General features: G+C 38.2%; 1 long non-coding RNA gene across 1 annotated transcript; it reads left to right on the top strand.

Annotated features, from left to right (window-relative positions):
- Positions 1-1,649: 1,649 nt before the first annotated feature.
- On the top strand, positions 1,650-5,328 carry LOC118565725. The gene is made up of 3 exons (XR_004932549.1): positions 1,650-1,888; positions 2,044-2,213; positions 5,123-5,328. It is a non-coding gene; the product is annotated as an uncharacterized LOC118565725 (long non-coding RNA).
- Positions 5,329-10,656: the final 5,328 nt, after the last annotated feature.

Below are 10,656 nucleotides of genomic sequence, written 5' to 3'. Positions count from 1 at the left end.
GTCTCTTACTGTATAACTGTGACACAAAAATAAATCTTTGGACCAAAAAAAAAAAAAAGAAAAAGTCAGACACAATGAAATTATGGATTGTGACTCAGTTTGGTATAATTTTAAAGTGATGTCTTTGCAAATGACAGATATTAAACCTAAACTGTTAGATGCATGACCAGCAGTTATATTGGCTTCTCTTGTTAATTGGTGTTTTGCTTTCTTGCTCATTAAGGATGTCACAGTTGTCAAATATTGCTTGTGACTCATCTTTTTTGTCTATCATTTTAAAGCAGGATCAATGTGTATCGCTAACTGCTTTAATGTGTGGTTTTAAGCCACAAAAAAATATATTTAGATTGAACTACAACATTGGCATTGGTAAGGTTCTATTTCAAGCCAATTTAGTGTAACACAGTACTTATGGCTGATAAGGGACATCCAGCAACAAAGACTGATGTGGTTGGTGGTCCTATAGATTATTATATATATTTTTTTGTTATCAATAGCATTGTCAAATCTACATTGAAAAAAAAGCTTTTATCACTTGTCATTCTCAACTAAAAACCAAACCTTTTATCTTGTAGTTTTGCGGTTAATTTTGTATACATCTTAAACACTTTGCACCCACATACTCAACACCGAAGGGCAATTTAAAGAGACCAATTGACCCAACTATCATGGTTTTGGACTGTGGGACGTGTCATGATTTGGGTTATTGTTTGTTCTGCCTTGAGACTTTTTTGGACTTTTTTCAGCCTGTCACCCGCCACTCAGCCACCAGCCACCAGCCACTATCCAATCAGCTCAGCCACCAGTCAATTAGCTCAACTCTACTCCACCTATTGCCAGTAATTACATTCAACCCTGGTCACCTGTTCACTGGTCTACTTATACCTGCTTCAGTCAACTCTTCCCTGGCAGAACGTCTCTTCTCATTACTGCTTGTGGGGTGTGACATTGGCAGATGAGCATAGACATAGTTAGTCCTTGTAAATACTCGGGCATTTCAATTAAGGACACCACAACTTTTAAAGCACATTTACTTCAACTACTGAACAAGTTTAGACTGAAAGCAGGTTTTGTAAATATCGTAATAAGCAGTGCTTCTCTTCTAATTGAAATAAAGTGAGTTATTGGTGCCACTTTGTTTTACTGTGCTAGACTACGGCGACCTTTTGTGTATGTGTGCTTCTGCCCACTAGCTTCACAACATTGACACAGTTTATGATTCTGCCCTGAGATTTATAACAGACTGCAGGGCATTGACCCATCATTGGAAGTTAAATTGTCGGCTGGTATTGCTTTAACTGGTATATATTTATATACAAGGTGATACGAGGTGACTCTGTCCCAAATGTTCACACAGAACTTGGAAAAAATGCATTTGCATACTTTGCCCTTAAAACATGGAACGCTCTTCATAATGCCTTGCAGCTTGACAGCTTGATTTCCCTCAGTCATTTTAAAGCTGGATTGATGGACTTAGAGATGGCTTCTTTAAAATGTCAGAATTTTTTATTTTGTTGGATGCAACAATTTACAAACTGGTGTTCACTTTCACATAGTCTTTGTGTATATTATTTATATGTAATGTTTTGTACATTTTTTTTGCCAGGTCTTTCTTCAAAAGATATTTTAAATTTCAGTGGTGACTTCTGTGTTAAATAAAGGTTAAATAAAATAAAATTGAAAATATGCTAGAGAAATACACAAAGCATGAGGCAAAATCACTGTAATTTTTCTTCTGTCTCTATCATGGTCCAGGTCTGTCGGTGTGTATTTGTGAATGTGTAATTTCTCCTTCTGAACCGAGAACCTCTCATGTCATGGCTGATCTGCAGAAGCACACACGTCCCTAATTCCCTCGTTTGACTGCTAAGAATACAAGAAGCTGCAGGTAACAAAATTTTGCTTGAAGATCAGCCTGTGTGCTAAAACCAAACCCTCTATAGTCTTTGTTACAACTTTTTCTGTTTTGGATGCACTCAATGGAAAGTCATTTCGATTCTTGCTTACCTCTTCTCAGCATACCCTCATGTTCTGTACCTTCAGGTAGAGGTCAGCTTTGCCTTCCAAGCCAACTCAGGATTCTTATCACCCACAGCATGATTGTCCGCTGTAGCTCTGTTGTCCCCCAACTTCATCTCCCTGCCTAATCTCCAGCTTTCAATTTGCTCACTGTTTGGACCTCTGTTCTAACTAGCTCCACTCTCAATGGTAAGGTAAGTTTATTTATTTAGGACTTTTCAGTAACAAGACAATTCAAAGTGCTGTACGTGAACAGAAAAACATTAGATATACATAGGACATACAAAGGAATAAGCTAAATAAATTGTTGACTAGAATTCTTTCATACATTAACAAACAGAACAAGCTTCATCATTGAAAATTCCATATCTCTGATCTGACCTTTCTAACACTATAGCTAAAACAGAAAGCAGTGGATTAAAGGAAAAAAACACATTAAAGGTGTGTGTGTGCGCCTGTGTTTTAGTGTACTCGTGTGTGTGTGGGTGTGTTTTTCTGTGAGCTGTCCCAGATAGCACTTGCAGCCATTTGTCTGTGATTGAACATTATCAGGCAGTTCAATGTGCTCTGTTCAAGGTCATAGATGTCACAGAGCGTCTTGTTTGCATAACATCCAGGAGAAATTAAGATTGCAGGGTACCCAGTTTGGACAGTAGCATTTGTTTAGGGCAGACAGACTCTTGTTTTTCTGTCTGCCTTAAAGTCTCACTGGTTCTTCTCAACGGCGATTCCAAAACAGCCAAAAATTGTGGTCAATCTGCCAGAGTCCAACTTTCAGCCAGGGTTCAGCTTCCAGCTTTTCTCCAAGATCATTTCCATTCCGCCAGCAAGTTCAAAACCGCAACTGGCCTGCAGTTCTGCTTACACAGCATTTCAGTCTGAGTGCTGGTAGAAGATATATCCCTAACATAGTTCAGGCAGCCTTGACATGGCCGAAACAACTTCTCCAGGTAACTGCCAGCTCCAAAAAGCAGAAATCTTGTTATCATAAATTCTATTTTGAACACATTTTCAACATCCTCGACTGACAAAATGGACAGAACCATGATCATCCTCCCACCATGTATCCAGCTGCACATGTCCCGTCGGGCACATGGGCTCTCCTTAAGCCAGTGAGCTATGTTAATAGCTACAGCTGCCCTAGGGCAGACTGAGAGAGGGAAGGCTGCCATACAACACCGCCACCGGGCCCTCTGACCACCGCCAGCAGGCAATGCGGGTGAAGAGTCTTGTCCAAGGACTGAGACAGTCAGAGCAGTGGATCAAACCGACAACCTGCCAATTGCAGGACGAACTCCCTAACCTTGGCTCTCCTTACTATTCCTTCCTCAATGCCTTGCTCCAACACAACCAACCTCATTCACCTTCTCACTGTTCTCATTTAACCCCAATGAGCTACAAACATCTGTTTGTCAGATGTTTGTGGTGATGTTTGTGGTGATAGAGTAGCTAAGTTTTTGTTCTGACAAATTTTGGTTGACATCTGTTTTTAATGTATTAGTCTCTTTTGTAATGTCACACTTGTCTGGGCTTAAATTGGTGCTTGTTCTTGAAACTAAACTAAGTGGCTGTTAGTATTTTACATGTCTGAATGAAAATAACCTAAGTTAAATCATTGTGACACTGCTCCGATGCAATGAACCCGTTTTGAATGCCACTTGTTAGCTTGGACAATAAAAACCTGAAATATATCAAGGAAAGCCCCTGAATTCCCAGGCAAGCAACACCATTGGCCAAAGCTCTGATAATTACTATGGTTACTGATGATTTTTCAAATTCCATTGTAATACATGAAACATATTATTTTTTTGAAAAATGTGTTTTAGACGTTTACTTGTTAACTTATTGAGATTTGCTAAGTAAGCTGCTAACATTAAATACTTTCCTTAAAAGCCACTTGGAAACGGACTTATTGAAATTATGAGTTAAATTTGAAAAGAAATATATTCTCAATAAAAATGTTTTAATTTTTACTTTTTTGTGCATACAGAGATATAGGAAATGAAAATATTTCGATTAGAAAGGTTTATATCAGGAAAAGGACCGATTTATAAATTGTTATAAATTGCTTGTGATGTTTCTTTCTCAGAAACCATGGTAAACCTACTGTTATCCAACAACAGCTCCCTTATTCAACCAAACTTTACCTCGACCATTTACTCTTTACACGTGATTGCCTTCTGCTTCTTCTATGGCTGGAGCATATCATCTTGACTACAATCAGAATCACTTACATTTGCCTTCTCCTGCCTCTCAATATCCTCATCCTCTATCAGGGTCTCCAAAAGTGTTGGCCAAATTCCTTCTATTTTTCATCAGCATCAATGAGCCACTATGATTACTTACAACACTGTCATCATGAAGCAAATTGGTGTTGTTGGGTGTATCATCTGCTCTTGTAGTGTTTTCATGGATAATTCTGACATCTTAGAAATAGAATCATATATTTTCTTTCCAAAATGGTATGGAGAGGTTATCTTTCATATTTTAACATGTACCTAACTTCTCTGAGAGCAAATGAGTTGTGTTATTTACCTCAATTTGTTGGCACTCCACACATGACGCTATAATACAAGCGCCAGCACACAGTCACTTCCTGTCAGCTTCACTGCTCCCAGCTGGGCTGAGCTAGTGACAAACACAAAGAAAGAACCATTGCTAACTCAATGACAGTCTAACCAAACATCATCAAAACTGACAAAGTAAAACCTCTATCATACTAAATCTTTGAACCCAAAGTAGGGAAGTGACCATAGAAAAAGTAACATTTGCTTAAATCTGTACCTCCAGGTTTGAAGACAGCCTCCTGATGAGAAACCACTTTTTCTATGAGATTGTAACTGTTTAAGGCTCTTTGATAAATAATGTCCATATTGCAAAATGTAATACATCTTTTAAAGTTAGTAAAATAATCGGCTATTTGCTGATATTTTCTTTGTTGTTTTGAATGTATTTTAAGCGACACAAATACTAACAAATGCAAAACTTACAAGCTCAGTCCCATCGCTTCTGCCTGGGGTGACAAAATCGGATTTCTCTTCGTCCAGAGGACATGACTGGGCGAATCAAAGCTAAGTCTGAAGTCTCACTTTTGCTTAACCAGATGCCAAAGTGAAAGACGGAGCTGGAGCAGCCAGCACAGGGCCCCTTTTCCCAAGAAGAGAGCAAAATCTGGACTGAAACCGCCTGCTGCATGCCGGGGACTCGACTACGACCCGGGTCCAACCACCACATTTCTGCTAGCCGCAAAACCACATGCCCACTGCTTTTCCTGGAGTACTGCTTTCCCTTGGATGCCCAAAGTGAACCGAACTCATACAAAGGCACCGACAGGTTTGTCAGAGAAATAACAGGGAAAGTTAAATGGGTTATTTAGAAGTTTACTTAATACGTGTTTTAGGAACACATGAATCTTACAGGGTAGCTCCCGTTAGCATTCTTCAAACCATGTCATTGTCGGTGTATTTCGAGTGTTTTTTTACAGTTATAACAAATGTTATCTTCACAAGGGTTTCATACATTGATGCAATATTAAGGTTGTGTTATCCGGTGTGCTCATTATAACTAGAATAAAACCAAAGCTTTTTAAATTAGAGCCGAATGTCCGCTAGCCTGTTTTGCTCCACCATCGTTCGATAGCGCTATGAGCATTATTACCACATTAATATGGAGTATTAATGTCAACTTAATGGTGTCTGTATAACTTTAGGATTAACCGATTTTAGCAACCGATCACTACAGTGACCCCTAACCTCCCGGAGGTATAATCGCATCAATAAAACAGAGCATTCTAGAAGTTTACTGATGTTTACTGAGAAAATCATTCTTTAAATTTAGATTTTATTGAATAATGCTTTGTTTAACTCAGAATTTGCCTTGTGAATGGGTTGAAATACAAATGGTTTTCTGAATTAATTAAGCTAATTTAAGATCATTCCTGTAATACTGGGTTGTGTTCTGGTTTATGTTATTAGATTAAGTTATTTCACTTTCCTGCCTTAGGTTCTCTGGCTGTTTTAGTCTTAGCTTTATCTTCTGTCTTAGGTTTGTACTTCAGGGTTGTTTTTGGTTCTTATCAAGTCTGGTCCGGTCCACTTGTCCTGTCAGCCATTTAGTCTCTTCCCTCCTTGATCACTTCCACATGGTTTTCGTTAATTGTTCCCTCCGTGCTCACCTGTCCGCCCACCTATTTATACCTGCCTCAGTTTTCTGCACTTTGCCAGAACGTCTCTACTCGCCGACGGTAAGAGCATTCCAGCCTCAGTTATTTCTGCCATGCCTGCCTGTCTGCCAGCCTGTGCCCGACCTGTTCTCTGCTCTCCTGTTTCTGAGTCTGTCTGGTCTCAGCCTGGTTCTGATTGCCTGCCTGAAGTCCGCCTGATTGGTTCTTGGATTCTGTACGCGCTTCTGGAGGATTTCTCGGATGCTTTGAGGTCCTGCAGTCACCCGGTTCTGGACTTGCTCGCTGTTGGATCCTCCCTGTCTGTACTGTTGCTGGAGCTCTGCCTGCTCACCCCAGTCCGTGCCTCCGTCAGTGCCTTGTTCCCACAGTTTATCCTGCCTGGCTTATTCTGGTCTCCATTCTGTTTCGGCCCTTCTGGATTTTGTTAAATAACCCCTTTTGCATTGGCTCCGTGTCCGGCTGAATATCGGGTTCTGTTCAACAATCATTACAATTCCATGTTCTTTAAGATGAACTTTGGTTTTTTAACTCAGATCTGCAGTGAACCAGCATTCACTGAATTATTCTAATGATGATAATAATGATCGACCACTTTTATTTTGTCTTCTGTTTCCTTTGTATGTACATAGTTCCTTAGCTTCTTTTTTATCTTCATTTTGCTTAGTAGTCTTAGTTAAGTTTCACAAGCCTTGTAGAGAGGATTTGTTGATTGGAATATAGTGTTATTTCAGATAAACAGCATTCTATAGTGATGTTCTCTGGATGTTCATTTTATTTCTGTTAATAAATTCTTGAACATGAAGAGAAGTTTTAACTCATTAAGTGCATGATGTTGCTGGGAGATTCACCGGAAAATAGTTATCAAAGATGAACATAATCCACTGCCCCCTGATAGTTTCGTCCACAGATGCAAACGGAAAATCTTTGCATGTTGGCAACCAACAATAGGGCAATTTACATGAGTGCAATGTTTGGACATCTTTATTTCTGCACAACTCCATAGTGGCAGCGTCACAAGAGATTACAACACGATATACCTATCCTGTGTGAGTAAAGATTCAGTGGCATTTCACAGCAACAATGCATCGTTGAGAAAATGGTCTCCATTCAAGGCGTTGTGCATGTGGTGTTTGGATTTTAACCTCCAAGTTATTACTTATAGCTCCTTTAAAATAATCTGCCAGGAGTCAGGCATTCTCTCTGGGTATGGCTCGGTCAATTGACAGCTGGCAAGACAAGCTGCCTATTATTGTAATAGGAATGGTTATTTTCAAAAATGTCCAAGCACTTTTGCAATAAAGCATTATCTTGGTAAACTGAGATGATATTTAAGATTTATGTGGCTACAATGTCGTCTAATGGCATCAAAAAGTTTTTTTTTTGTGTCACGAAAAGTGTAATATATCAAAATTGAATATTCATTTTTGGTTCTTTTCATTTTGTTTTTCAAAAAGCAAAGAGTTTGAACAAAACCAAACAAGTTATAGAAACTCAAACCATGTAGATATATTTTTGTGTATAATGGCAGTTTCTCTTTTTCTCACTGGCAATGTATGAAAGCTTTAGAGAAGAAATCTGTTCACAAAGACTTCATGAATGATGGAATACTTTAATTCATCATGGCCGATATCAAAAGTTACAGATCGTGTGCACAGGCTGAATTGTAGGATTCCCCACAGACAACGCATATACAACATATTTAGCTGTATTCCTTCTAAGCATGCAGCTCTGACTATAGCTCCATGAGTTAAGTTTATGTGCTCCCAGACATTTCACCATCAGACAATACAATATTCAAATGAATCATTGTAACTGAAAATTATAAATGAGTAAAATGTATTTAAAATTCAATTCATGTATTATAAAGGTTAACATGTAAATATGTAAAATGTTTCTCTGTTAGAACTGTCCATCTGAGCTTTTTTAACATCTTTGCGAAAAGGTTTGAGCTGAAAGTGCATTCAAATATTTAACATTAAGAAGAATAAAATGAATACAATTTGCAAACATGATCCGAATAGTGTGTATTAAATGCGTTATTGATAATATTTACAACAGAGCAACAGAAAAGAAAAAAGGGAAATGTTTCATAACATTTGAACAATTGTAAAAGGAGTTTCCTGGTTAAATAAAGGAATAATAATAAAAAAAGGAGTAGGACCAAACAACTCTAGATCATAACTCATGAACTAAATTACGTAACCTATCACTTTACTTATGTTAAGAATGAGCATTTCTATACACAAGGCTACAAAAAAATATAGACTTTTAAAGTGAACACAAATTAGCATTTTTTACCATACCAATTTTGAGGCTTCTCACCATATCAGCTAAACGAAACAGTGACACAAAACTAAACTGATAGCATTTTGTTAATGAGCCATATTTAAAATAGATGCCCCTCATTGTAAATTTTAAAAGCACATCTCACCAAGAAATAATCCACAGCAGAGTAGTTTGCAGCTTGTAATATGATGAATTAATTAATTCAATTTTAGTGAATCAAGGTACTGATTGAAGGTCACAAAATCAGTGATAAATTACACATTTTCACATTCAACAAAGCAAAAAAAGAGTATCTCAACATCAATACAACATAAAATGAGTCTAATTCCTTTTTCAGAAATGAGGTAGACTTATTATGCCATGTTCCCATTTTTCCCACTGTACAGAGTAATTTTCCTTGTGGGCTAAAGAGATTTACCAATCAGAGATGCATATGGCCATTTACTAAAAACACCTCGTCTACCAGCCAAACTATGTGAAAAGAAATTGTCAAAGTTTATGATTGCAAAACTTTATATTTACTGTTTGCTCATACACATTGTTTTGATTTGTAGTTATTGGGCATTTTTGTCACAGTCTAAAGCAGGAATCATCAACATGGCTCCTTTGGGCACCAGGTAGCCCCCGATGACCACATGTGGTCCCTTCAAGCCTGTTCTAAAACTAGCACAACCCTCCAGTGAGCTGCATCTAAAATAGGATTTTATTCTGTTGCTCTCCTTTTGTAATCACACTTACATTTATATATATATTTTTAAATGACAATATTGAGAAAAAGAAACAGTATTGCAACTATGTTTATACTTGAGTGCTGCCTCTTCTGGTATAATGGTCAGTATTGGTAGCCCTTTGTGTTGCCCGGTACCTATAAAGTAGCTTGCAGTTTAAAAAAGGTGGGTGATGCCTGGTCTAAAGGTATTTGAGTTGGCCTCTTGGGGTTTTCAAAGGTTGGTAATTGTCATGGTTTAGTTTTGATTCGGCTTTGGTTTACTATTATTCTCAGTTTTTCCACCTTGTTTGGGTTTTAGTTTGTTAAATTTTTAGTTTCCTTCTTCCCTTCTCATTTAAGGTCAGTCCTGCCAGTCACTCTGACAGACTTTATATTATGCTCCTAGTTCCTGGAGAAGCTCTGCCTTAGTCCTGGTGTCTCCTGAGTACTGCCAACCTGACTAGCCACTCTGAAAAGACTCTGCTCAGTGTCAAGCCTTCCAGCTTCCTTGGACTCTCTCCCCAGGCTGTCAGCTCCTGCCTTCACCTGCACCCCTGAGCCTCTGTATTTCGGCATTTCTGGTTACATCTCTTATCGTCATCTACCCTTAAAATAAACCTCTCAAACTTTTGTCTGGTGTGTGTGTGTGTGTTCTGAGTTCATCGTTAAACAAATCCTGACAGTAAAATTCAGGGAATTTTACCTGTTTTGTAATTCCAAACTGAATTGGGTCCATATTAGTGTGCCCTGTAAAATCCCTTGTATTGATATTTTGATACGTTGTTGTGTAAAGAAAATGAGCCGAGTTAAACTGAACTTTAACTGGCAGCAGGCAGATATTAAATCAAATTGTAGGACAAATATGAGAATGCTGAATTGAATTGTATTCTTAGAACACTAAAATACAAAGTCGAAAAATAAATATATAAATGCAACGAAAAGCTGTGACTAAAAAAAGATCCTACTGCTTCTGACAATTAAGTTACTTACATTTTTTTTATTACAATAGTTTATTTAAATGGCATCAATTTGACCAGTTTTTAAAATTTACAACAAAGTAATTTGTTTGCTCTATGGAAAAACAAGAGCGGTAAAACCAAACTACTGGGCAACGCAAACCACACCACTGACCCCATGATCACACACCCGTAGCTTAGTGTTAAAACATATGCAGCAGTCCAAACCAGACTTGCGATAAACCTTAACACCAGTACACCCAGTATGGCCACGATGGTATTGAACGCCCTCCTCTTTGACTGGTCAACTCTCACCCTTTGCTGTTTCCCTGGACGCGTCAAAAGCAGAAGAGCAGAGAGGCTGCAGAACGAAACAATGCTTATGATCACGGTCAGAATGCAAAAATTATATATGATAAAAATGCTGTCCCACATTAAACCTATTCCGGAAAAGGACAGCATCCAAACACAGCCACTGCTGATGTTTCTGGTTCTGAGCCCTT

This window comes from Fundulus heteroclitus, chromosome 14 (assembly GCF_011125445.2).
Source record: "Fundulus heteroclitus isolate FHET01 chromosome 14, MU-UCD_Fhet_4.1, whole genome shotgun sequence".
Classification (NCBI taxonomy): domain Eukaryota; kingdom Metazoa; phylum Chordata; class Actinopteri; order Cyprinodontiformes; family Fundulidae; genus Fundulus; species Fundulus heteroclitus.
The sequence above is the reverse complement of the archived record's forward strand: the minus strand, read 5'-3'. Positions and strand labels throughout refer to the sequence as shown.